The sequence below is a fragment of the Nelumbo nucifera genome, chromosome 5 (assembly GCF_055504915.1).
Source record: "Nelumbo nucifera cultivar China Antique chromosome 5, China Antique-T2T, whole genome shotgun sequence".
NCBI classification, from domain to species: domain Eukaryota; kingdom Viridiplantae; phylum Streptophyta; class Magnoliopsida; order Proteales; family Nelumbonaceae; genus Nelumbo; species Nelumbo nucifera.
This window is the reverse complement of record NC_142653.1, coordinates 56,508,063-56,534,054: the sequence shown is the minus strand read 5'-3', so window position 1 is coordinate 56,534,054 and position 25,992 is coordinate 56,508,063. Positions and strand designations below refer to the sequence as shown.

Genomic DNA, 25,992 nt, shown 5'->3' with positions numbered 1-25,992 from the left:
TCCTTTACCTTGAACGGGAGTTATCTTTTTATAGCTGAGGATCTGTGTCCTACTCGAATGAGGCTTCTGGGGTTGTCGAGATGAGGTTATTCGTCGAGGACTTTGGGATAAGACCTAATCCCCGACGGATCTATCCTCCTTATCTGTATGACACCCTCCTATCTTGGTTGCGCTTATCCAATGACGTGATGCCAATGTGGCCGAAGTGATAAGGTGGCCGTGGAGGTGACATGTGGCACTCGAGGCCAGCTCAACCATAATCCAAACAAATTCTTTCTTTGTATTGCTTCTCTTACCTTCAAGTTGTTGACTAGTCTATAGGTTGTGTTCTATTAATTATTCTCCTTTTGGTTCTTTGTATGCATTTATCTAGGTATTTCCTGCTTTTAAACTGCTACTTCTCCTGTCTCAAGCAGAAGATCCCAGCTCCTTGGAAGATAAGACACATCATCAAGAACTGCATCAAGCTAAAGGACGAGTTTTGAAGAGGTCTGGCGTATAGGCATATCTATCGGGAGGCAAACCAGAAGGCTGATTGGTTGGTGCACGAAGCTCTATCTTCTCCAACAAAGTCCGTTAATCTTACTTTAGCTTCTCTTCCTTCCCCTCTTTTTTCTGTTTGGGGATGTGCTACCCCCATCTTGTATAGCCCCTTTTGGTTCTATCAAAAAAAAAAAAAAAAACTGCTGCTTCTCCTTTCTTTAACATATGCATTTTGCATTAATATTTAATATCAGAAAAATAAGTTGATCTGTTCTTAGACCGGAATTAAATTATTATATGCGTATAAAACCTACATAGAAGATACTAGTGTACAATTATATTTTACACTTACAACCTTACAACTGGGATAACAGGGGTTCAATTCAAGTTTGAGTAGCCACCTCATGCAAGAAAATGTCAATAAACTAAAACACCAAATGGGTGGTAGAAACATTAGTTAATGGCCCTTGTAAGGGCTAGCCAACCCATTGAGTAGTTCACATGCAATCCTAGCCTAGTTGCTCGGTTTTCAATTCTAAATACTTGGCTATCCAGCTTATTTCTCTTTCTTTTACTATCCCTCTACAACAATCAAAACCGTTCATCTTCACTATTATACTCTTCTTACAATCGACTACAAATCTAAAATCAGCAGAAGTGTAGACCCTATACATATGTGCTATCATTACTCTTTGAATATAATTGATTTTAACACAAAGATATATAGATATAGGGATAAGTGGACTGCAATCCACCTCAAATTTGAAATTGCAGCCCGGGCCCCTCTTAGTCTACTAGTAACCCCCATCCTGCCCGTGAATTTGGCATCAATCCACGGGCAGTATTCAGTCCACCCCTAGAAATCTTAGCTCCACCCTAGGACTGGACTGAACTATAAAAGCCCTGAAAATGATATAAACCTGAGCATCAAGGCCTAATGATAGTCCAACTTGGCTAAATACAAGTATCATTGTCAAAAACAACACGATAATGCTCAACACTATAAGGTTTGTTTTCTATTTGGAGCCATACAAATCAAAACTTCACAATCCTTGGCCAGCCCTAGGAATCCACAATCCACCATTTCATAACCATGAAGCTTAGGATCAATAATTGAAAAAATCATATGAAACTTTCTGATTGTTTAAACAAACTATATTTGTAAATAACACTGATAAAAATAATTAGTAGATTATTTAAACAAATATATAAGAATACAGAAGGAACAGAGAAGAGATGTGGATCGTACAAATAAAGATATGGAGTTTGAAAGATGACCTTAGAGAAGTTGGGTTTGTTTTTACAGACCTGAGACCAGATGCTTGCTTCAACAAGGTTGTGGTGTTTGAAAAATCTCTTAAGTGATATTGTTGGAGTGGCAATTAAACTATTAAAATTATATTAAAGAGAAGGAAAATAAAGAAATGAAACCAATTAAAGATTCCTTTTTTTAATCTTGTTTTGGCTTGATAATTGCTTCATGTCTGAAATAATCCTTTCTACTTTGCATCGCTAATTTTTTTAATGATAGAAGTGCCCCTTTTTCTAGTATGATTAATAGCATTTTTCAAATTGAGATTCCATATGCCTTAATTTTGTAGGTTCAGCATCTGTTATTCTAAGCTACAAGTTTGTGGAATTCTCTATCTTGGGTTCAGACAATGTATAAGGTTATGTTTGGTTTGAAGGAAAAGGTAGGGAAAAGAAAGGAAAGGTAGGGAAACCCTTACAAATTTTATATAGGTTTCCCAACCTTTCCCTTCCTTTTGCTATTTTCTCCTTCAAACCAAACACAGCCTAAGGGATTCAATGCTAATCAATGTTGTTAAACCTGGAAAGAAGATAGTCAAACCATCCAGAATTCCACCTAGGACCAAAACTCGATTGACTGAATGCCAATGGGCAGTTGATTTGATCAAGCATTAACCACTACTTCAAAATGTCTGAACATGAGTGTTTTTTGTTAGAAAATTGGTTCTAATCAATGTACATTTAAGCATCTGTCATTCTTTATCAAACTAAAATTTATTGATCATCCTTTAAAACTTGAAGGGTAAATTATAAAGACCCCCCCTGTATTATGGGGTATGTGACAAATACCCCCTGTACTTTGTTTTGCGATAAAGACCCCCTTGTACTATGACCGTTAGACAAAGACCCCCTTCTGTTAATTTTCCGTTGAAATCCGCCGGTGCAATATTTTTTAATCCCAATATTACCCTTCTAATAATTATTCGTACAATTAGGGAAAAAATACCGTTCATCTTCTTCCCCAAATTCACGATACACGAACAACAGTGACAGAAGAAAATTCTAACTTTCTTTGATGAAAAATGTAGAATGTCTAATCTTCGGCAATGCCCGTTAACAAAGATCGACGTCTTGTCTTTCCAACAACAAACTACAATGGCATCCAATTTCTGTACAAAGGGACTTTGCTCATCAGATTTCAACCTCGGCCATACCACAATGGCATCTGATTTAGAAACAACCAAGCGATGAAGAGTCCCAACTCTTCCGAACCCATATTCGACCCTATCAAGATTGGGGTCGGTTGGTGGTTGCAATAGAAATTATGGCTTCCGAACCTAGATTCCACTCGTCTGGAACACCTCTACTTTCCATCTTTGTATTGATCACAGGACATCATCCAAATTCTCAATTCCCATGTCAGCTCCGACAACACCAATCACAGGACATCATCCAAATCCTCAATTCCCATGTCAATCATTCCTTACCCTTTTTCTGTAAAGGAGTCACCCACGGTGGAGAATGACTTTGCTCACTTCCCCATCTCCAAATCAAAACCCACTATGGAGAATGGCTTCAGAATCGTAAAATATAAGTGCCCATTATGGAATACCCCTTCTTGGTGAGAATTCTCGCTAAGAATATGGCAAAAGCCCTTGAATCAGTTCCATGAATTGGATGTCGAATCGTAAACGAAAACAAAATTCGAAAAGGACCTAGAAGAGAGCACAACCATCTTGTATCCGTTTGACGATGAGGGGACGAGAGAGACCGATTTGAATGAGAAAGGGTGGGTTGGAAACTCGATGAGTCTCGAGTATCTAGATAGGGGATTTCGAACAAGGAAGGAAAATGAATCGGGGGGAGGAGCAAAGGAGGTTGTTGGAGGTGGAGAGAAGGTGGGATGGTGCGTAGGATGAGGGTTGTTTGAGGGTGCGCCACATAGGCAACTTAAAATCAAAGTGAATGAACTCGTGGTAAATTTCAGGGTCAAAAAACAGAAGAAAAGAGAAGCATGGATGGGTTTGGGTTTTGTCTCCAACTCTGAGCTAAGAAGAAGAGTGAACGGAGATAAAATGATAGAGAAGAGCAAAGAAATTGAAGCGCTTACAAGTAGAACGGAGACTCAAGAAGGTTTGGGAGGGAGGAAAGTTAGTATATGTTAAAGAAGCTCTTCCGGCAACCTACTCTAGATTCCATGCTTCATCTCTAGTTGACTCATCGAAGTCCAAGTGTTCCATATTGTAGGCTTCATCTAAGTCACCCTTAGGTGAAGAATATGGTTTAAACTTGTGCATCTTTTTGCGAGAGCATGAGGCTATACCCACTGGTTCCCGGGGCACCATTCACCAAGAGGCAGCGAGGATGACATGTTACCTGATGGAACGGTAGTGAAGATGACTTCTGACGAAATAGGGTTGGAAGGTGTTGTAGCGGGAGGAAGAAAGGGGAGGAGAGACAGGGGAAGGGGAAGAAGAGAGATCGGGGGAGAGGGAGAGAGAGAAATGTGAAGAAATCTGAGGTAGAATGTTGTTCGGTGTATCATGAGTTTGGGGAAGAAGATGAACAGTATTTTTCTCCTAATTGTACGAATAGTTATTAGCAGGGTAATATGGAGATAAAAAAAATATTGTAACGGCGAATTTCAACGGATGTTAAGGGGGTCTTTGTAATTTACCCAAACTTGAAAATTGTGACAATATTTGTGGATATATATATATATATATATAATGGGTACTTATGTTGAATATAGGGGCATTTTGGTTAATTAGTTATTTATAGAGGCATTTTGGACAATTTAGTGTTCATAGGGAGTTGGCCCCTTTGGTGTTGGTTGTTGTGCCTTGTATGGGCATTTTGGTCAAGTATCATTATAGGGGTATATTGTGGTCAATTTGTTGATAAAAGGGTATTTTAGTCAAATTCTTTTTTTAGGGTCCACAATTATGATGAAAACTTTGACAAATGGAAATGTTTAATTGGTGGTACTAATTGTTTTGTAGCATTGATGCATGGTTTTGTGATGCAATGTGCTACATAGAATCATGAGGGCAAGATTGGTATTTGAGTAAAAGTAAGGACTTTTCTTATCAATATTACCAAATGAATGATTCTCCTTTTTATAAATAAGGTGGATTAGTAAATGATGTTAAACAAATGCCAATACTTGACTTTTAAAAAGAGCTTTTCAAATTGGACTCTTTAAAAGTCCAATAAGTTACCTAACCTCGATGCCAAATGCAGCCTTAATCTTCAAAAAACCAATTTGTAAAAGCTTAATCTTTTGATTTGTTAAATTTCTTTAAGATTGTTTTAGAAACACTTGCTAAATGACATCAAATTTAGATAATCTTCAAATTAGGTTTGAGATATTATTTTGTGAAAAAAAAATCTAGTTATTTTATTGAATTTAAAACATATTTATCTTGTTTAAGTACATAATTTTGTAAATAATTTTACATTTTTGACAAGTCTTAATATAAGTAGTGTTTGGTACCATAATTATTACTTAAAGTAATGCTTGTCTTGAAAATTGAGAAAATAATTGAGTTATATGTGCAAGATTCAACACAATTGTTTATTTTTATTTACAACACTTAGGCCCTGTTTGGGTTTTGGGAAAGTGGGTGGGATGAGAAAGTCTGAAAATTTTACTTTCCACTGTTTGGTTATGCAAGGGAAAATAGTGGGAAAATTCTTTTCCCCATGTTTGTTTTGTGGGAAAATTCATTTTCCCATGTTTCTTTCCCTAAACCAAATTACAACAATTATACTGATGTATTTTGCTTTTGCGCTCATATTATGAATTAATGAAGTGAATTAAGGTTCAAGCAATCAAACTAGTTGATTTAATCCAACTTATATATTTTTTAAATCTTATTTTACAAAATAAGATTGATTTTTTTAGATTATTATTTTATTGAGGATGTTGTGGATAGTCCGCAGTGATATTGTAACTATAACTGTGTCGGCCAGATACTGTAACTATTTTGTAAAAAAAAAATAGTCCTATTTTGCAACCAATCGGCCAAATACTATAACTATAATTGTGTGTCAGGATGATTCAAGCCATTAATTTCTCCTCCTACAATCTCCTATCATTAAGTCACCACACTTTTGATGCAAAGAAACTAAAAATAAAGGCCAGGAGATCATAACCAAGGGTCCAAGTTTTAAGGCATCTAATCTACCAAAAGTCCATGCTTCAATTAATTATTATAATTAGGCTAGTTCTAAATTTTAATTTCTCTTTTTGGTTCATGCTTAATATTAAATTTTAAAAACAATTATTAAAATTTATATATTTATAAATATTAACAACAATTATGTTGTTTTTTTTTAAAAATTAAGGTATACACACCATTCATGCTTTGTTTTTTGGGTGTCACACGGTGGGGTGGTGTAACTTCAAAATAGATTGCAATTCCTCCTCTCAAAATAAAACAATCAGAAAATTCAAGAGCAGAATTACATGCCATTAAACTTGCAAATTTCAAAGATGTCGAAGCCTACAAGTTGCTTCTCCATCATCTTAGTTCAAAACATTAGAGATAAAAACATAACTAATATAAAAAGGAAACAAAGGAAAGGTCTCTCCCAAGAATAACAAAATTTCAAAACCTGAAATCCTAATCTAAATATCTCTAGATCATTCAATTCGTCTATCAGTTTCTAAATGTAGATATTGATTTATGTCTCTTGCATCTTCTTTCCTTTTTTAGCTCTTGGGACCACTCTTTTATGTTATAACTTATGTACACTATTTCTTTGTTTTATTCTTTCTTGTAAGAGAAGGGCACAACTATCATTTCCTTAACCTTGCATTCTTACATATATAAGTTAATCATTTCAGGGCATGTGACTAAGGTGAACACACCCTTTCATTTCCTAGTTCTTCTTTGATTTGAATTGAGTTGACATTGTATCAGAGCAGGTTTTTTTTAACATGTTCTTGATTGAAATCTGTTTAGACTTGTGAGATCAACCCATCTATTTCAACTTTGGATCTCTGAGATTGTTGTACTGATCAGCACAACTCTGTTGTTCTTTCTCTAGAAGATTGCCATCAGTAATAGGATTTCTACTCTTTCTCTTAATCAGTTACTTCAAACACTGTGAAACTTTATATCTGAAGTTGCCAAAGTCATATTTATATAGATCTATAATTTAGTTCTGGTTTAGATTATATTTGAAGGGTGTTTTGTCCTTCTTGTTTGACAGTCCAAGAAACTTATCTTTTTTGGATTGTTATTAGTTCTAAAACTGTGGCTATTTTTTATTGGATTTTGCTTCCTCCTTGTGGTGTGTGATTGGACACACATATTCCATCAAGTTTTGGTTTCTTTTGGACCTTCGGCTACTATACTTTCTTAGGTTTTTGTTTATTTATTGCTGAAATGGCCATGGAGAAAAGGAATATTCTACCAGTAAAGTTCAATGGGACAAACTATGCCTTCTAGAAATTTCATTTCCAGTTCTATGTTAAGGGAAATGGCCTTTGGGATTTGTGGATGGTTCTACAAAACAACCTGATGAATCTGATTCCAAGGGACTGAAATTGTGGAAGATAAACAATGCCAAAATAGTGTCTTGGCTTCTTGGCTCCATTGAAATTGAGATTGCTATTCCAATGAAAAGTTATTGAACTACTAGTGAGATGTTCACCTACATGGAAAAGGTGTACCAACAGTCTAACATCTCTCATCAGTATCAGATTGAGATAGAGATTTTTTCTTACAGCTAGGGTACGAAGAAAATACAGGAGAAATATACTGGCTTTGTGAATTTGTGGATAGAATATGAATTAGTTCACATGGGTAAATCCACTTCTGTTTGCTTTATCAAAAATTTGAAAGAACATTTTGATAGGAGGAAGATCATGCATTTTTTGATGCATATGAGACCTGGATATGAGATTTTAAGGTCCAACATTCTCAGTAGGGGCGCTCCTTCCACACTTGACACAATTTTGGGGGAGCTTCTCAGGGAAGAAACTAGAATCATTACTTAATCGGCCTTGAGTTTGAAATATGATTTTGGAATAGAGACAACCTTTCTGATAAGAAAATCCAAGTCCAAGAAAGACTTGTCCCAAGTACAGTGTAATGAATGCAAGGAATATGGACATATTATCTCACACTGCCGGAAGAAAAAATTTTATACCTATTGCAAACAACATGGGCATATTATTCCTAAGTGTCCTACCTGGCCAACAAAGGGGAATTGTTCAAGTTCTAAGAAGAGTCAAAATAAGGCTTTCCAGGCAACAATTGAAGGTGCAAATTAGGGAGTACAACTTCAACAGGAATGGATGAAAATTTTGGAGCTCTTATAGAAGAAAGAATGCGGCAGCTAGTATCCTCAACTTTTTCTTCTGCATTTTCAACAATCAGTCTTTCTAGTGAGTCATCCTACTATTATTATTGTTCCTCTCTTGGTCACTTATGGATCATTGATTCTAGGACCTCTAACCATATGACAAGAGCACACACTAGTTAGCTTGTTAAACCCAAATCTTTGAATAAACATATTATTACTACTAATGGAGAGAAATTGGATATTGTTGGATGCAATGATTCGTCTTTAACTACATCTGTCAATTCTTGCTTTCATCTACCTAAAACTTTCTTTGTTCTTAAACTTACAATAAATTTGATCTTAATCGATTAACTAGTTAAGGATGATAACATTGTTTTCTTTTCCCATGATGGTTGTTTGATATAGGACCAATGCATTGAGATGGTGAAAGGGAAGGGGCGTAGATTGGGCCGACTATTTGCCTTGGAATTTGAAAAGACACTAGGGCCTTCCTCCACATCCTATTTGCTTACTACTTCGTGTGGCACTTATGGAATAGGTGACTTGGTCACCCCTATGCAAATAAACTTGAGTCTTTTTTTCGTGATGGATTTTTATCTTCTAAAGCTACTTCTTTTAATAATGTTGATAAGGCTTGCATCTCTTTTTGCTTGAGTAAGAGCCATGTTTTACCTTTTCCTTTAGTTGCTGAACATGCTTCTATTCCTTTTAAACTAGTACATAGTGATGTTTGGTCATCTCCAGTTGTTTCAAGGTTAGGATATAAATCTTTTGTTACATTTATCGATGATTGTACTCGCTTTACCTGGATATATTTTTTGAGGAACAAATCTGAAGTTTTTTCTACCTTTAGATCTTTCTTAACAAAGATCAAAAACCAATTTGATGCAAACATTAAAGTTCTCCATTCAGACTCGAGGGGTGAATATCTTGATGGAGACTTTCAAAATTTTTTGAGAGAATGGAATTCAATCTCAGAGATTTTGTCTTGGCACTCCACAACAAAATAGAGTGGCAGAGCACAAGAACATACATATATTTAGCATAGTTCGGACCCTTCTTCATGATTCCCATGCTCCTACTTCATTTTGGGTGGAGGCGGCCAACACTACTGTGTACCTTATTAACATTCTTCCTTCATCTGTCTTCTATAATACCTTTCCTTTTTAAAGCTTGTTTCACCATTCACCTGATTTTTCTACTCTTCATGTCTTTGGTTGTGTGTATTTTGTTCACCTTCCACCACATGAGTGCACAAAGCTTACATCACTGATCATAAGGGCTTCCTTTGTTATGATCATAAGTCTCGTCAAGTTTGTATATCCCGTAATGTTATCTTTCTTGAGAACATTTCCTTTTTTGCCCACATTGTTAAGTTGCTTGCTACTTCCATTTCGATGTTGTATTCTTTTGACTCTATAGGTTTTTCTAATTCACCTTCTATTCTAGAATTGCTCCATGCCTATTTAAGGAAGAGGCTAGCTGCTCCAGCTCCTATCACTCTACCCCCTTCATCACCAAAAGCTAATCCATCATCTCCAGTTATGGGTTCTTCTTCTTCTCTTGATCCTGTAAGTGCACCTACACCTATCCATGATTCTCAACCATCATCTAATCCCCCTTTACATCGTTCATCTCGAGTTTCTCGCCCTCTTGACGGCTATGGTTTTCCTTCAAATTATAACTCATTTTTTGTTGTTTTGCCCCTCTAATTAGAAGCAAGTGGGTATATTCAGTGAAACTTAACTTTGATGGGAGGCTTGATAGATACAAGGCACGTTTGGTGGCACAAGGGTATAAGCAGGAGTACGGGATATATTATGATGAGACATTTTCCCCTGTAGCCAAGATGACCACTTTTCGTCTATTGATGGCTATATCTACAATTAAACACTAGGAGATTCATCAGGTGGATGTTAAAAATGCTTTCTTACACGGGGACCCCTCAAGGAAACTGTTTATATGAAGCCTCCACTAGGATACTATGATAGTTCTCCCCTGGAGTGTCGACTTAAAATGTCCTTGTATGGTCTTAAACAAACCCAGGGCTTGGTTTGAGAAATTTCGTTCAGTGATCATAGATGCAGGATTCACCCAGAGCTCTTCAGATTATTCATTGTTCATATCGAGACGTCTCCAAGGAATTGCATTATTACTTCTGTATGTGGATGACATTCTTATTACTGGTGATGACAGTCAAGGTATTTCCTCTTTAAAATAGCTTCTCAGTCAATCTTTAAAGATGAAAGACCTTGGTCATCTCACTTATTTCTTGGGGCTAGAAGTTACTCACTCTTCCCGTGGTATTTTGTTAATCAACACAAGTATGCGATGGACCTTGTTAAATCTACAAACCTGAGTGATGACAAACAGGTTGATGCACCTCTTGAGATGAATCTAAAACTTTCGAAGGATGATGGGGACCCCTTAGCAGATTCCACTTGTAGGTGCATAGTGCTCACTCAGTCCCTCAAGGCATAGTAAACACTAGATTGATACCATATGGACGCTTGCGATCAGCCTGTAGCCAATCTTTCCTTTGCGATGAACCTACAACGCATCGCAGAACTATGACAAACCCACGGTTCATCGCATGCTCGTGATGAACCTATTCTTAGCACAAGCCAAAGCAAACCCGATTTGAACCTGCGATGAGGTTCACACATTCGGCCCTGTGAAAAACCCTCAATCGCTACGACATCCCGGAACGCTAAGAACCGAGCCCAGATGTTACTTACATGTGTACTTTTGAAGGGACGAACGTGACAAGGTGCCACTTAGGTCTAATAAGACGTCGTCCGCCAGACGGTGATGTCACTAGAGCCATGTCAGTTAAGTAAGGCGCACAAAGGGTAGTAGCACACGTGGGTTATGAGGATCTCTGAGTGAAAGGAAATCCAATCCTCGAAAAGATCCCTATAGGGACACATGACGAAACCCTAGCAGTGCCCTTGATGGTTGATAATGAATCCAATATTCCCTTTCCTAGTAGAAAACAAACACCTCTAGCTCCTTCCTTTCAAGATCTCGGGATCTCCCCCATAAATAGAGATCCTTCTCATAATGAAATTCATTCAATCACTAATTATCCTCATCACTGATCTCCCATTCTGTCACTCTCCCTTTGTGCCCTAGCCTTTGGATTGATTCCCTTGCTCTCGGCCTTTCTCTATATTCTAAAGAGACCACCTCCCTATCCTAGCCACCACCTTACCTACAGTAGAATATCTGGTTCCGTCTTTGAACACAGAGAATGGCCGCCCGTAGAATTAACCTCTTGCCAATCCTTGAAGAACACGATAACATCCCTGAGGATACCAACTCGGGGGTGGAGAATCAATTCAAAATGGAGGCAGCCGATCAACCTAACATCGAAATACTATCGAACAAGGTGTACGAGTTTGTGGCCCATTTTGAGGCTCGATTCAAAAAAATTGAGCGAATGCAAGAAGAAACAAAGAACTTCCTCCAGATCCTTCTCCAGGGATCAGCCCAAGCCAAATAGTCTCCCTTCAACCCAGATGCCGTTCCTGCTGGTGTCCCCGCCAGCCGTCACACTTGCAACCCAATCCCCATCACCCCAGAGCAACCCAACAGGACTAATCCCACGCCTGTGCAAACAAGACAACACCCCATCAACCAGCCTCAAACCTTCCCCCTAGTGGATTTGGTAATGGAGACTCCACTCAATTGGGACGAGCTGAGAGAGTATGTCCAAGGAATAGTGGTGGAAAGCCGCAACCGAGCACAGGATTTCGTCGTCTTGCAGAAGCCCTACTTTGACCGGATCTTGTACAAACCTTACCTCGACGGATAGGTTCCTCCGCAATAGTGGACGTAGTATGATGGCTAGAAAGACAACCCACAGGAGCACATAAGCAATTTTCAAGACAACCTCGGATCTTTCGCTCTTGATGGGGATTTCAAAGTCTCTAACTGGCCCGACGTACACCTGGTTCATCAACCTCACCACCGTTGGAAGTATTGATTCATGGGGCAAACTGGCCAAGAAGTTCTTGTCAAAATGGTTCACCCTAGAAAGGAAGTTGACGATGACCAATTTGAGAATATAGAGCAAGGATCGGGAGAAGACCGCTTGGTGTATATCATGAGGTTCCAAAAACTAACTCACTTTGTTTTCGACGAGCATGCAACATATTCATTGAACAATGTGTGCAAGGGATGTGGCCCGCTTACAGAATAGGCACCAAGAACGTAGAGGTTGAGACATTCAGTCAATTATGGAGGTGCGTGGAAAGAATGACATGCACGGTCAAGAACAACTCACACCAGCCTGCCCCATATGAAAGGAATGAAACATATGCTGTTAACCGGAAGCCTTGAAACAATGGAGGACCCAAACAAGGGCCCTACTGCTGTAATACCACCCCAGGAAAGAGAAATGACATGTCGATCCCTCCTCCCTTCCCCTGCACAAAAGAGGAAGTAATTATGATAATGAATAAGTTGGTTGAAGACAGGGTGATCAATCTGCCACCACCACCAGCAGGAATAGACCCAGAGAAGGATAGACATGGCGGAAAGTGGTGCAACTATCACCAGTCACCACACCATGACTTGATGGACTGTTTCTCATTAAGGAGATTGTTCGTACAGAAGGTAAAATTGGATGAGTTCGTGAAAAGAGACTCGGCACGAGTAGAAACTGACCCCCTCCCAACCCATACCCAAGGGGGAAGTGTCAATGTAGTAGGAGCAACAAGCCAATACTAGTTTGATGCATTGATAGAGAGACTCGAGCAAAGTCAGGAGCTCCAACAATTCTTCAGTAAGTAAGGAGCAAGTACATCGACAAGGAAGCTGACTATCAGAGCACTAGCAGAAGTCTTCAGGTGCTCACTAGAGCCCTATCGACCTAATCGCAACAACGTGGAGTTTGCAGTGGAAGACATGTTAGTTGCCGATCCCCATCACAACCGACCCTTGTATGTCTTAGCCAGAGTGGGGGGCTTCAAAATGAGAAGGTCAATGATCGATACTAGGAGCTCCGTTAACTTGATCTCCATCTACACATTGAAGCTAATGAACATACATAATGAGTCCGTTAGAGGATTGTCGATAGAGGTAACAAACTTCAATGGAAACATCCATCTATCACAAAAGGGCCCATTGAACTACAAGTAGCGATCAAGCCATTTTCCATTGCATAGGAATTTCAGGTCATCTCGGGGAGGACCACTTACCATGTTCTCCTGGGATGACCTCTGATACATGGCCTGACTCTTGTCCCCTCAATATATCACCAATGTATCAAAGCCAAACACAAGGGATGTATGATCAAAATCCCAGCTACTAAAGTCCCCTTCGATAAGTTAGAGACCTACCTGCAAGACGCGATCTATTACATGGAATTGGCAGATGAAGGGGAAACAATGATAGCTAAGGTAGAGGGAAGCTACCAAAACTCAAACAAAGCAAGCCTCTAGCAGCTACAGAAAAGAAAAAGAGAACTAGCTGTGTGCGGGTAACTGGCGACGATGGAAAGAGCTATTACACCATCGTCACAGATTATGATGAAGACGAGCCATCGGAAAATAAGGCCATTCCTGAGGTATGAGTTAGTTTTTGAGCTCAAATTACGATTTACTTTACATTGTTATAGAACATGATCATCAAGATGTTCCCAGAAGCATAGTGTAAGTTATGATTTCTTTCAAAACATGTTGAGTTTATTGCAAGAAACTGCTATAGAACCGTTTACAGAAAAATACATGTGAATTTTTTCTTTCCGACCAAATCATCTACTAATAACATGAGTAATGCAATCATGATTTACCCTCTAACAAAACTCTAAGTAATGTTTCAACCAGAACTACTTTGTCAAATCATTTCCGCAAAAATGATGTTGCTGTAATTTCATCATCAAACAATAAATTGCAACCCGAGCAAGAATTAGAGGTACACTAATAAACTATATTAGACTCATAATTAATAGCACACACAAAAGGAACATCGAGTAACGCTTACACTAACAGGAGCCGAGAAAAGACACCGTAGAATATTGCAATGAAGTTCAAACACCTCCCAAGTGCATGCCAGATTTCATCAACACAATGGAAGAACTCTTAGGGGAGATAGACTTGGTGATAGAAGGAGCAGAGAAGAAACCGCTATATATATCAACAAAGTTAAGACCCGAAAATAGAGAAAAGTTGATTGCACTATTGAAAGGTAAAGACCTTTCTTTATCGCAAACCACTGAAATCCGTTAAAAGATTCTAATATGTGTATACTTTTACAGAGTTTCAAGATGTTTTTGCCTGGTTGTACGACCAGATGCCAAGCTTAGACCTGGACCTTGTCAGGCATTCACTGTGCATAGATCTTAAGTTCAGACCAGTAAAGCAACCACAAAGGATATTTAAACCGGAAGTAGCTTTGAAGATTAAAGAGGAAGTTGAACGACTCTTGAAAGTAGGGTTTATAAAACCCATAACGCACTCTCAATGGCTGGCCAACATAGTGCATGTGAAGAAGAAGAATGGGCAGTTCAGGTTAGTGTTTCTAACTTAGTTACCTAGCGTTAGCACATTAACCGATCCTAACCTTATCACAGGTGTTGTGTTGATTTTAGAGACTTAAATAAGACTTGCCCCAAGGATGAATTTCCCCTACCTAACGTAGAGGTTTTGATAGACTCAACAGTAGGGAACAAACTCTTCTCCTTCCTAGATGTGTACAATGAGTACAACCAAATCTTCATGGACCTTGCAGATGCACTACACACGGCCTTTAGGACACCAATAGGGAACTTCTACTACAAGATGATGCCCTTTGGCTTGAAGAACACCGGGGCCACATATCAGAGGGCCATGACAAGTGTATTCCATGTCATGTTACACAAGGAAATCGAGTGTTATGTGGATGATATAATAGTCAAAGCAAAGAGGTAGAAAGACCATCCCGATGTGTTGAGGAAAGTGTTCAGTCAGTGCAGAACTTTCAAATTGAGACTCAATTTGTTGAAGTGTGCATGCAGAGTGCAATTTGGAAAACTTTTGGGATACAGAGTGGACCAAAGGGGAATACACCAGACAAGAGCAAGGTGAAGGTAGTCCTAGATCTCCCACCCCTAGGTAACAATTGCCAACTAAAAGCCTTCCTAGGAAAAGTCTCATACCTTAGGAGGTTCATCCTTAGTCTTGCACATGCGGTGATGCCATTGATGAAACTAGTTAAGAAGTATGTAGAATTCAAGTGGACTAAGGAGCACCAACAGACTTTAGAATAGTTAAAGGTTACCCTTGCTAAGGCCCCAACCATGTCACCACCCAAGGAAGGTCATGAGTTCAGGATATACATCGCATCGGGTTTAGAGGCAATAGGATGTCTTTTGACACATGAAGATGATGAAGTAGAATGTTCGATATACTACTCTAATAGGACCCTTAAACCAGTCGAGAAGAATTACTCTCACATGGAGCAGCAATGCCTCACACTGTGTTCGCCACACAAAAATTTAGGCACTACATCTTGGGTCAAAAGGTGAGACTCATCGCACGAAGTGACCCAATTAGGTTCTTCATGGACAGACCTCCACTTTTTGGAAGACTTGTCAAATGGATGATGCAATTGAGTGAGTACATGATAGAGTATACCCAATCCAAGCAATTAAGTGTCAGGCAACAGTAGACCTCTTGGCCGCTTTCCCCTCCAATGGTGACTTTCCTATATTAGAAGAAATCCCTGGAGACATACCTATGATCGCAGTAGCCGAAGGAAGAGAGTGGGTCCTGACTTTTGACGGAAGTAGTACTAGTACCTCAGTCGGTGCCGGAGTCACCTTAACTTCGCCTAACGGACAAACATCTACTTACTCCTTCAAACTCCAGTTCCCTTGTTCCCACAGTATAGCTGAATATGAAGCCTTAGTTCCAGGTTTGATCAAAGCAATAGAGTCTGGAGCAAAAAAGATTAAGGTGATTGGTGACTCCAAATTGGTAATAGGCCAGTTCGACAGAAGCACGATAGTAAAAGAATTGACTATCCTGCCATACAACAAAGAAGAGTTGACCATCCTGCTTGTCGATAGTCTGATCTACCTCACCATGACACATCCAGATATTTCTTATACTGTCCAAGTGGTCAGTTAGTTTGTATCTTCTCCTCGACAACCACACATGACTGCAGTTCTTTGTATTATTAGATACATTCGTGGAACACTTTCATATGACATTTTTTTCATACATCTCCTTCACTTGGCTTATCCGCTTATGCAAATGCTGAATGGGCAGGATTTCCAAATACTAGACGCTCCACTATTGGTTGGTATGTTTTTCTTGGTAACTCTCTCATATCTTGGAAGTGTAAAAAGCAATCGATTGTTCCCAAGTCCTATACCGAGGCTGAGTATAGGGCTATGTCATCCGTCTACAGTGAGATTATATGGCTAAGAGCCCTCCTTGATGACCTTGGCAGCTCCTTGTCATCTCTAGTGCCTATTTATCTTGATAATGTGAGTGCTATCAAGATTTCATCCAACCTTGTCTTCCATGAACGAACCAAACATATAGAGGTTCATTGCCACTTTATTAGAGATCAGTTTTCTGTTGGACATCTCTACCGCACGTGTCTCCTAGCCTACAGCTTGCTGACTTATTCACGAAGGCTATGACTCATGCTCGCCACCAGTTTCTAGTTGACAAATTGATGCTCGTAGCTCAGCATTAGTTTGAGGGGGTGTAGAGACTGATTTATGTCTCTTACATCTTCTTTCCTTTTTTGGCTCTTGGGACCACTCTTTTATGTTGTAACTTATGTACACTATTTCTTGTAAGAGAAGGGCACAACTGTCCTTTCCTTGTACTCTTTCATATATAAATTAATCATTTTTGGGCGTGTGACTAAGGTGAACACACCTTTTCATTTCCTAGTTCTTCTTCTCTGATTTGAACTGAGTTGACACTAAAGATATAATCATTGATAGGAATTACATAAACAAGTTGGGCCTTAATGCCTTGTATATGGTTTTAAGCTTCTTGGTTAGAGGCCTGACCTTCTTGATAATGCAACCAAATTCCATAGTTCTTGATCTTGGTTGAGTTCTTCTAAAACGTTTGTAATGAAAAAATAATGGTCAAGATAAGGCCTATCTAAAACCACAAGAAGCAACTATAAATAGATTGTCTGAAAACAACAAGATTTAGCCAAGAGAAGGAAGAATCTGGCAGAAGTTAGAATCAGTAACAGTAGTAGATAAGAGTGTTAATTTGTTTTTTCTTAGTTAAAAGCCCACTAACCCACTACTATCTCCCTAAGAAAAAACAAAAATAAGTTGTTCTATATCTTTACTAATAAAAGAAATCTCTAGTCACAGAAGAAAGAACCTTGAATGCATGGTTCACAAGATTAGCGAACAAAAAGAAGTAAAACAATGGCAGTCTAAAAAATAAAGTGCAGCTTTAAATGGCCAAAATGTTGAATGATTGCTAGAAAATAGAATTACAGCACATTGGATGGTAGACATAATGGGCTAAAGCATCTATTTCATCACTTCCCTCTTCATCATGGGTTACATAGAAAATGCAAAATGTTCAATGTCTGCCATCAGAATTAGAAATTGTTCCCAAGTAACAATTGTACGTTTTGAAATTGAAGCAAGGAAAGTCTTTGCTTCTCTATCTGCTGAAGTTACTTGAGTCCAGCTTCTAGTAACATTACATTAAAGATGTCAACATGCTGCTTTGACTAGTTTCTTCATGTTTGAATTATGATACAGAAATTTCTGTAAAATGCACCACAAGTTTTGTTAATGTTTTGAGTTATGTTACAACAATTTCCATAAAACACACTATAGGTTTTACCATTATTTAGATATTTCTTCTAATTTTGATAGCACAACACATACTGAAGAAATTGTAGCTCCAACAATAGATGCTAGTACAAGATGCCTTTCCCTTTCCATCAAAGTTAGAAAATTACAAAGTATATGAAAAGTGATAGTAAGACAAAGAAGAGAATATAATGTAAAATTGAGCCTTATTTTTTTCTTTTAGCTTCATTCAAAACTCTATTAATTCAATAATAAGAAAGTTTAAATGTGAAACAACAAGATAAAAAGGAAATGAATCGACTTGGAAATTTGGAGTTGAGGCTTGGTCCATCTGATTTCTTGGCCTAGTGCATGCCTGGACATGTGAAGACTTGCAAAACAGACATGCAAACACAAGTTTTATATGATTTCATAATTTTTATTCCTTGTTGGAAGGATAGAAGTAAGCTAGAAGTTATAACCAGCCTATGTACACAAAACTGTTGATTGGAATATACATAAAGAAAGTAAGGAAACAAAATTAAGAAAATAAGGATCTGGCATAAAAAAATCCCCATGGTACATTCCCTCTTCTACTTAACCTTGCATTCTCTAACCTTCAAGCAGAGTCAACATTGAGGCTGGGAAACAAAACTGCACCTCAAAACATTTCAAAGCCAAATTCCATGGACTATGAGAAACTGTAGTGGATGAACAAATGGTTTGAGGATTCTACACTTTCACTGCAACAGGAGCTCAGATCATCATCATCCAAGTGGGAACCCCAAATAAGAAGAGGGAAGCTTTCCATCTTTGCAGCCCATAACATCAGCCCAAAACAAAGCCCTACTGTCCTGTCCAACAACCGTTAACTCAATTTTGCAAGGATTAATTCTCAGCCCTGTTACAACCTTAAACCATCTCGGGATAAAACCCAAATGGGTTACATTCTCGATATTGAAACTTGAAACAACTTTTAAATCTATCCAAATTCTTTTCACTATTTGATATTGTAGAATCATTTTGCATGGTTGTGAGGCAGTTAACTAATTCTAGTATTTTATTCTGACTGGTGATAACATAATTTCATAACTGTAATATCTTTTCTGTTATCTTGTTCTGATTGTATTTTGAATTGTTGTAGATATATTCTCAATACAAGCTTTTGGTTCTGATGAATCTCAACCAAGTGGTTGGCTTCAAGCATTGACAATCACATCTTATAAGCCATACCTTGATGTGGATACCTCGGATGCATTAGAGAGGATTAAGTATTCACTCATTCCATTTAAAGACAATTTTTCTGAAAACACTGCTAGAAATCTAGACCTTTAAGTTGTCTTGTTGTAATTCATTTATAGATTTCATGATATATTTATTAATTAATATGGTAAAACTGTATAAGATATCCTATCTAGAAGAAAAAAGTCTGCTAAACTAGATCACTGTTTTAGCTATGACCAATGAATTGACTAAGGTATTATTGGAGTTCAGCCAGTAGTTCAACCACCTCTTCTCCTTATTTGATGGTTTAACCTCTAGAGACCAATTGGTATGTCCTTCGCCCAATCTTTAAGTACTATAATAGAATCCCAATGATACCCACAGAAACATCTAATTTGACCCCAGGAGAAGTGATAACTTCTTGGGTCTCACTAAATCCCTGCCCAATATAATAGAATGAATGTTCCCAGTATTGTTGCTGAAAGGTTTGCCAGTTCCTAGAACATCAGTATTATCCATAATGCATTTGCCAAAAAAAACCCCAGAAACAGAATTGGGGCTTTATTTTTGAATTAGATAATAAATAATTAATGCTGATAGTAACCAATAAGTTGGCATTAGATGCTTATCTTTAATGGGAAAATGATAAGGACCAATCTCCCAACCTCTAAGAGCCTGATATTTTATGTCATCACCTACATATGAATCGTCATTTTCATTTTCAAGGTTCTGTTTGTAACTTCAAGTAATTTTCCGCTATAAGGGGGTCCAATTTTATGGTTACCCTAATTTTGAAGTTGATTGATTTCATAGACAACAAAAAATGTAACAGAGTTGGACTGAGTTTAGTTTGGCTGCTTTTTATCATTCAACAAGTGTGAAGAAGCATAAAACATCAGCCTAATACAATTACATACAACTAATGCTCAAGCTTTGAATCTTTAACAAGGATAGCAACAAAAGAAAGAAAGAATAGATACCTATCACGATGGGAGCATCAAATAGAGCAGAAGAGCAACAAATGGAACGTCTTGTTTGATTTGGTCTATATGAAAGCCTAGAAGGGCAAAGAGAGATTATTCAAGGCAGCCATCTCGACTCCAATAAATTACTCAAAAAGCAAAGTATAAAATGCATAAAAAGGAAAAAAATACCCTAAAAGTAAAATTCGGAGAAGAAGAGCTTCGAAAAATGTAGTTGGTTTTGGGAGGAATTTAGGTAGCTAGCAAAACTAGGGCAGAGTAGAGGATGAGAGCTTGAAGCAGGAAATGGAGAGAGTGCTTAGGTTCTTGTATACAGATAGCGAATATCTTTCTTGAAGAAAAGCTAGAGATAGAATTCCTAATACGAGTAGTTCTTGAATGTAGTCTTACCGTCAGTCGAAGATGCCAGAAAAGTGGTTGGAGATATGACCGTTGGAATGCCTAGCGGTAGACAGGGGAAGATGAAGGAGTTTGTTCTCTGACAAGGACGGATGATTTTTCCCAGATGCATCTTCGATTTTCCCTTTCTGATTGGGGTCGCATCTCGCATGGGTTTGGTGTGACCGCATGTTCTCAATTTTGGGATCCTACGTCCTACCCTTTTCGAAAAAAAAAAAAAAAAAGAATTTTCTTAGAATATTCTCTTTTTTCCATCCTCACCCCACAAACCAAACATTATCATTAGACACTGTATAGAGGTGAAAATGCCCATTGGTACCAACATGACCTTTATAGCTATCAAGGTTAGAGAAGTATAACTACTTTTAGTTGACTTAGTCCAAACAAATATAAAATCATTTACAAACCATTGGTCCATAGGATTACCATATGACCGAAGGAGTATGATCATTCATATGGATATACATGTATGCACACATGGTATATGATCTTTATTATTAATAATATTATTATCTTTTGTAAAAATAATTATTTATTTTTGTTTTGTCTCTTTTGAAAACTAAATTTAAATGAATTAATTTTTAGGTTAAAAAAAGATTAATCTTAACTACTTAGATAAGGAATACAAAGAAAGAAAAAAAGAAAATGAGAGGGAGGGGTGACAATGAACTCTTTGCTCTTGTGAAAATGGAGTAAACGAAAAGGAGCTAGTGTAATTATAGAGAAGAAGGAGAAAAATAAAAAAGAAAAGAAGAAAAAGAAGGAGAGAGAGAGAGAGAGAATCAGATATATAAGTAAGAAATTTTGGGTGCTTAAAAATAAATAAATCAACAAATAAAAGAAAAAAGAAAAGTTTGAAGGTCAAATGTGGGTATTAACAATTGGTCCCAACAGCCATCACATTCATGCATTGGAAGCCTCCATGGTGAGATGTTCTTGGTGTACAACTACAATGGATGTTGGGACTGGTTGTTGGGCCCTTGAGTTGGGACCAGATCTAAAAACAATTTTATTAGGGTTTCATATAAAGCCAATTTGGTAATTGGGGAAACAAGATTTTCTAAATGCAAATATCATTATTGTACCGTTAGACATCATACTTTTGGGGTGTGTATGCATTTTTAATTATTTTTAGGAAATTTATGTTCATTTCAAGTTTAGGAGGTTAGATGTTTGATGAGAATTGTATTTAAAGGACAAGATGTATAGATGTTGCTCCAATGGTGGATATGTATTATTAGTCTGTGGTGAGGTTGCGGAGTGGTGGGTCAATGGAATTGTTTAAAATGAAATATTTTTTTATTTAAAGGTAAATGGAGGTATTTTTAGATGAAATTTGATAGGATGGATTAGATGATGATGAATAGTGAGTGATTTTAGACTAGATCTCTTTTTCTCAAATCGTTTCGTTATACCTTTTATTAATTATTTATCGTAATGACAATCTCAACTAATTAAGTGTTGTTTAAAATAGGAAATTTGCAATGATAGTTATGACAAATATGACAACCCTAGTAATCTTTACATATAATATTATTGCAATAAAAAACCATAGTATTATTGAATTGTTAAATTATTAATACATTTAATAATATGATGCAAAGTATAACCCATTATATTATTGTATTTAAACATATAATCATAACTTTTACTATGAAAATATATTTTGAAAACATGTTTTGGTAAAGGAATTTTCACAATATAAAATGTAAAAATACTATAATGCAAAAATAATCTTTTTGTCATTGTAATGAAACTCTATGTTGATACAAAATTTACAAAACTCTATATCGTAAAAGAAACCTTTCAAATGTACATATTACCAAAAGGTTTTATTCTTAAAAACTAATTCATAAAAGTTTATTAAGCTTTTAATTTATTATTATTTTTTAAGATTGTTCTAAAAACACTTGCTAAATGACACCTAATTTAAATGATCTTCAAATTAAGTTTGAGAGATTATATTATGAAAAACTTATTATTTTAGATATTTTATTGAAGTGGAAACATGTTTATCTTTTTGAAGTACATAAATTTGTGTTTTTTCACAAGTCTTAATATAGGCGGTGTTTGATACCATTATCATTTCTTTAAGTAATGTTTTTGTTTTAAAATTAAAAAACCAATTGAATTGTTTACACAAAACTTGACAGAATTGTTTTTTTTTTTGTTTGTTTATTTGTTTGTTTAGGACACTTAGATGTCATTAGACACCAAATAGGACAAAAGAGGTGAAAATATCCTTTTAAGCAATAAACCTCAGAAAAGTTGATTTTATTAAAATTACTTTTATTTATATCAAGGTTAGAGAAGTATAACCATTTCTAGTTGAATCAGTTCAAACAAATAAGATATTTTTTTCAAATTGTTGGCCCATTGGATTAGCTATATGATTGAAGGAGTATCATAATTCACATGGAAATACATGTGCATATATGATATATAACCTTTATTGTTATTAATATTATTTTTTAAAAAAGTAATTATTTTTTATTTTGTCTCTTAAGTTCAAATGAATTAATTATAGGTTAAAAAAGATTTATCTTAACTACTATATAAGATAGGAAAACTAAAGTTAAGAAGAACAAGAGAGTGAGAGACAAGGGACGATGGTGAGCTATTAGCTTTTGTGAAAGTGAAGTAGATAAACAAGGATTAATGAAGAGAAAAGAAGAAAAATAAGAAGATCTAGAAGGAGAAACAAAGGAACAAGGTATATTTTTGTTTGGCTCAAGTGATTAATAGAAAGTACTTTTGAGCACCTAACAAAATAAATAAATAACAAATAAAAGAAAAATGTTTAACTTCGAATGTGAACAAAATGTGTGAAAATTGGAGCTTAAGTTTGATTTTGTGCATCTCACATATAGGAAAAATAATAGTTAATCATTTAACTAGTAAAATAAGGTGGAGCTCAACTTTGATTTTCAGTTAAATAATGAAGTTGATGGTAAAACATTAAATATTGAAGCATGGAATCACTGTTTTAGGAGAAAACAGGTCTATGAGAAATATGGTGTGGATTAGTCAATGCCCATCATTGTCCATAGTGTTAAAATCATCTAAATCATAATCCAACCAATGAAAAATGGAGATATATTGGGTCAAAAGTAATGCATATAGAATTATAGTATCACTATACCTTTGATGTATATCAGAAAAATAAATATCTATTGAATATATATCATCTAAGGTGATGGTTGGCAATCCATTATCCAAGCCCCATTTGATGGACAATTTTAAAAGAGGCTCATAACTTTAATGGGGCTATTAAGAAACTAAATAGTTTGGGAGCTAAGTAGGAGATGTTAGACCATTTGTGATAGTGTTTAATTTGATTCTTCATGTATTCAACAAACCATTGGCCAATTGGATTAGCTTTCTGACGACTGAAGGTGTTTCATTATTCACATGGGCATACATGTATACACATGATATATAATCTTTATTTTTAATAAACCATTATTTTATATACAAAAGTAATTATTTATTTTTGTTTGTCTCTTTGAAAACTAAAAATTAATCTTAACCAGTTGGATAAGGAGACCAGAAGAAGAAGAAGAGAGTGAGAGAGGGGTGATAGTGAGCTCTTTGCTTCGGTTAGAACAGATGACATAAATAGGTGTTAGTGGAGCAATAGAGAGGAAGGAGAGGAAAGAAGATAAAGGAGAAGAGAGAGAGGAGAAAGAGAGATACGCTAATAAATAGTATGTGATTTTAGTTGCTCAACAAAATAAATCAATAAACAAATAAAAGAATGAAAGGAAAGATTCAAGTTCAGATGTGCTCCCAAGTCCCAAAATAGGGTTCTAACAACTTCCCAACAACCATTATAGCCATGCATGCATCGGGAACTTGCATGGCAAGATGTTCCTAATGTACAAATGCAATTGTTGTTGGGACCTATTGTTGGGTCCTTGTGTTGAGACTAGATGCAAAAACAATGATTTTGTAGGGGTATAATATAAGGTCAATTTGGTAACTGATGAAAAGATGGGATCTCCTAAAAGAAAAAATTGTGAACATAGTGTATGGCTAACGACTAGGGGTGATGAATAGTGTATGTTGCTCGGATGGTGGAGATATGTTATGTGTGTGCATTGAGGTTTCAGAGGAGTGGGTCAATGAAATTGTTTAAAATGGAATATTTCCTTATTTATGGGTAAGTAAGGGTATTGTTTTTATGAAATTTGGTAAGTTGGGGTTTTGATAAAGTCTAATTGGTTTTGAAATTCTAGGATCAAGGGGAGGTAAGGGTATGAGTCTCAACCAATGAAAGAACTCATATCGGAAACTTGGATCCATGGAGGGTTAAATGGAGGATGATCAGGATGACATTTGAAGTTGTGTGGAGTTTATTGGTAGTGTTTGATCTACCTGGAGTTGGGTTAGGGAGAGATATAGAAATTGAAAGTTTTGGCCAATGAGAAGAGCTATTTGATGAAGGTTTAAATGATGGAAATTTAAAATAAAATTTGTTGGATAGGTGCATTAAGGTTTCTAGATTTGATGGAAAAAAAAATCAGATTTTTGATAAGTTGGGTAGAATGGAAATTTGTCAGGTTAAATTATTCTAGGTCAAATAAGGTTGGTCAATCTAGTGTCTCGAAGTGGAATCTAGGTTTGTTAAGGGTTAAATGGAGTTTTCATGTGAGATTTGGAAAGATGGTAAAGATTTGAGTCTAGGTTCTGATGGTAGATTCTAATCAAGTCAGTGTTGTGTGGATGGGTAGTTATAGAATCCTAATGTCTTGGGTAATTAAAAATTTTGAAATGGAACCTATGGTTAATAGTCTAGTAGAGTAGCGTTTCTTCTCCCGCCCAAACTTTTTCTTTGTTCAAAATGATTCCAAGTTGAAGAATCCTTTATGACATTTTCAATTGAGAAAAGCCAATTTGATTTCAACTCAAGCATTAGTTTTGGGTTATGTATTGTTAAAGAAACATATATTATTTTTTATTAATGTTTATTAACTTTTGTTATGGTTAAATGAGTTGTTATTTTTTTATTCTAAATTAAATTTAAATGAATTTTATTTTTTTGTTAATATTTGTTAGATAAATTTGTTTTGATTTTTTTCTAATCTTTATTATATTTTATTTATTTTTATTTATTTTAAATGAAACTTGAATATACATGCACCATACAAATAATAATTTCAAATTAAATGGCTAATTAACAACATCAAATGAAATATTACACATACATATTTACTAATACTTATTAACTTATTTTAGTATTATTTTCCAATACTCAGTTTATTTTTCCTAACTTAGTAATATTTTATTGTGATTAATTTCATGTGTTGGTTTTACATATTATTAATTTTTAATTTTTAACTATTTGTAAATATCTAATTTTTGGATTAATTTAATATATTGACATGATAGAATTTAGGAATGACAATGGGGTGGGGACCATACTCTCAATTTCGTGCCCAATTTCTAAATAATTCTCTATCCTCGTCCTTGATCCCCATCAGGGAGAAAAATAAATCTCCATCTCTAGTGGATATAGGTTCCCCATGGGTAGGTTCTATCTAGAACCAAATGGAACCGACC

At 36.3% G+C, this 25,992-nt stretch overlaps 1 long non-coding RNA gene and 1 pseudogene across 1 annotated transcript; both read right to left on the bottom strand.

Annotated features, from left to right (window-relative positions):
* Positions 1 to 3,217: 3,217 nt before the first annotated feature.
* Positions 3,218 to 3,955, bottom strand: LOC148791634 (F-box/kelch-repeat protein At5g43190-like; annotated as a pseudogene).
* A 14,082-nt stretch (positions 3,956 to 18,037) lies between these two features.
* On the bottom strand, positions 18,038 to 20,630 carry LOC148791633 (uncharacterized). Its single transcript, XR_016076054.1, has 2 exons — positions 20,422 to 20,630; positions 18,038 to 20,105 (listed from the first exon to the last, which is right to left on the bottom strand). It is a non-coding gene; the product is annotated as an uncharacterized LOC148791633 (long non-coding RNA).
* Positions 20,631 to 25,992: the final 5,362 nt, after the last annotated feature.